This window comes from Nematolebias whitei, chromosome 10 (assembly GCF_014905685.2).
Source record: "Nematolebias whitei isolate Nwh7 chromosome 10, NemWhi1, whole genome shotgun sequence".
Lineage (NCBI taxonomy): Eukaryota > Metazoa > Chordata > Actinopteri > Cyprinodontiformes > Rivulidae > Nematolebias > Nematolebias whitei.
In genome coordinates, this window is record NC_056507.1 from 15,855,022 (window position 1) to 15,858,564 (window position 3,543).

The following is a 3,543-nucleotide window of genomic DNA, read 5'->3' on the forward strand; positions in this document are numbered from 1 at the left end:
GATGGATGGATGGATGGATGGATGGATGGATGGATGGATGGATGGATACTGGAAATAATTATGTCTGTCTGTTAGCACAATACTGTATCATATGAACTACTGTATGGGTGTGAATGAAACTCTCAAGTAACAACTGGCTAAACATCTGTTGGAGTCAGTCCAATTCAAGATGGCCACCAAAGCTAACTAACTATCTTTAGTAAACACAAAAATGACTATAACTGTTTATTTTACAGCCATTAAGCTAAAATTTGGTGTTGTAGTATCTGAGCATCATTCCCAACACATACTCAGAGAGCTACACATTTTACTTATTTTCTAAAATTTTGCCAGTAGCTGTTAGTATCAACCCTGTTTGTCTGTTAGTAAAATAACTCATGAATTACAGGAGAGATTTTAATGAAACTCAGAAAGTAAATATTGGATATACATTAACAACTAAATAACCATGGAGTCAATCCATCATGGGATTCATATACATTAACATGTATACTCTATTTAAAGTAAAACTAGTAGGTTATTTACTCAGCCAGACGTGGGGCGTCTGCTCAGCCTTTCCGCTGCAGGAGGCATTCAGATAACAACAGAGTAGGAAATTCAGCCCAGTGTGTGTGCAGCTCTCCCTGTGTCTCATGCTTTGTCACCTGTGCGCGCGCCAAGGCACACACCTCAGCGCCTGCCTGAAACAAGCAGTGTTTGGGACAGAAACATAATCCGCCTGTAAGCAGCGAGGCCCACTCAGTGTGGCGACCATATTGTGTTTTGGGTAAACTGGTAGCTCTTATTCGTGTGTTGGCTCTGGCTTAGAGTCAAACATACTGGACATGTGAGCGACTCCGCTCAACTTGTTGATTCTCACGATGAGCACACCGAGCAAGTTTTCACCGAAAAGGTGGGTGACGATTTCTGAGCATATCTACACTTAAAAGCTCATTATGTTGCAAATTTTAGGCGAACTGTATTAGATGTAGTTTCTGAACTTGTTTGTCTCTAAAGTACAAACAAACTATTTATAGCCGTCTACAATGGGTTTTTTACCTGACCTGTCAGTTCTATGTGGCGCTCAGGTTTTAAATAAAAAGTAGCATAAGTCCAGAAGGTGTCAGTATAGATTATGGGACTGTCCGTAAAATAAAAACTTCTGTCATCCTAATGTTTTTATCATGATTATCTTGACAAACTCAGCAGGCATCCAGGCAATCATTTGTTCTTTTGTGTATATTTTTATGTGCTTGCATCACTAAAGATATTTACAGTATTTGTTGTGTTCAACATTGGTTTCATGTTTGGACAGGAACGCCTCTAAACACAAACGAGACAGAAAGTTTAGGGAGAGAAAATGCATGTTTCCTCTGCTGATCAAGGTAAGGACTAATAATTATATTCTGATACCTGCAGTGTTGGAAATTACTCAGCTGTTTACAGCGTCTTGGGTGTTTTGGTTTGGTTTTTTGTTGCCAGCTTGACAGCTTGGCAATTACTGTAAATTATAGAGGTCGCTGTGGTTTTGTTGGGTGACATAAGCCCCTAAAGCAACCAAACACCTTGTTTTTATTTACAGACCATAAAACAAATGTTATTTGAGTTATTGTGTGCGCTCAGCAGAAGTGATTTACAAGGGAACATGCTCTGCCCTGTAATGTTCCTGGCGCGCACCAGTGCACCATCTGAGAGTTGCTCTATTCCCGTTTGTTCCCGAGAGCACCCAACCCCCTGCTGCACCCTGAGACCACTTACTGTGAGAGGTCCTCTCCTCTGACACCAAGGTTCACCCATTGAATCTCCGCTTCCTGGAAAGCTCCACAGCTTTCAGCTCAACCGTAAATGGACACATTCTGCAGCAGCAGACTGATTTGGCTCTCCCTTCCTTAAAGGAAGCTCTGGATCCTATAGCACACAGGTGCAAAAAAATGGCTTGAAGGTCAGTAGTGGCCCTTGGTATGTCCTTTCAGCCTCTGGTGTGCTGCAAACAAAATTTAAAGAAATATATACATGAAAAGCAGGGGGTAGGGTGATATAAATTAATCTTGAGGCAAGTGAAAACAAAGTGTAGTTATTAGATGTTTGCAGCAAAGATTTGAATTTGGTACACTAATAAGAATGAGCGAGATTGACAGTGAACAATGGGGGTGTCACCCTTTAGAGATTGGTGCAGTACTGCCTACTGCAGCACAAGGTGGTTGAACTTGCTGTTCTTAATCCCATTTTTACCATTTTTATCCAATTGTTTTTGTATTAGACTCTCAAACATCCTATTAACAAGTGGCCCCTTATCCTCTTTCTTATCCCCTGTTTGGGATAAGAAAAGTGAGCATCTTGAAGCAATAGCCCATTATCGGTTTCATACAAACCTATTGAAAAACGGACTTCATGTTGTATGAGAGCCAGTTCAAATAATTTATTCTCTGCTTCTAAGTTCTATCTTGAGTGTATTTGTGTCATTAAAAAATGCATGCGCAAGCAGCTGCAAATCTGCATACATTATTTAGTACAAGCTCCATCTGCCTTACAAGAGACGGTGCCGTTAAACCGCTTTTATATTATTTTAACCTTTTCATTTGGTTTAAGATACAAAAATTAAAACAAAGAGTAGTTTCTTAAATAATAAATAATAATAATAAAACAAATGGTATGTCAATGTGCCTCGCCGCTGATGAATTTGAATAGTGAATGTTTGTAGTTTTTGAGAAGAGAGTTTTCAGCCCCAGGAATTGAACAGCGAATGCAAGTACGTAGTAAACCTTAATGTTTTTGGTGCAAGATAATAAAATAGGGATAGTTGTTTTTTCTACTTGAGGCAGCTCAGAGTGACGGATCATAACGAGTGGAGGGAGCAATGGTATCCATGACCTGGTGCAATGATGTAGCTAAGGGGGTGGCTATTGGTGACCTTGGCCACCATGGATTAAGTTCTGGTCACCACAAGGGCCACCACAATCATTTGAGGAAAGTATACTTTTAAGCAATAGAAAAAATAGAAAGCTCCACAAATAATTGGGGTGGTCAGTTTACATATTTATATATGGCAGTGGCCATCTTGGATTTTGACGTGGAAACGCCATTGTCTGTGACTTTTTCTGCAACTAGATGCAGCACAACACCAAAAGCGAAATTGGCACATTGCTTATTTTTGACCCTATCGTTCAAGGAAACTTTATTTTTAAACAATAAAAAATAATAGAAAGCAAAATTTTTTACAAATTACCAGGCTGGCTAGTTTACATTATAAGTGGTAGCCATCTTGGATTATGATTTGGCAGTCCAATATTTAATAATGACTTTTTTTATATGTAGATGCAGTCACACATAAGTTGGCACATTGTTTATCAGCACCTGAAAGAAAACTCAGAAATTAAACCCATTTCTCCAAATAAATGTAGGAGTGAGTGTTTGTTTTTGTTATTTTATAACAACAACAAAAAATGTTTCATCTGAATAATTTTTATATTCATTTACTTTTTTTTTAATTGTTTTATGTTATTTTCTACAAAAAATCAACTAACTTTTATGTGGAAGCAATTTATAATAAAATTATACATACAT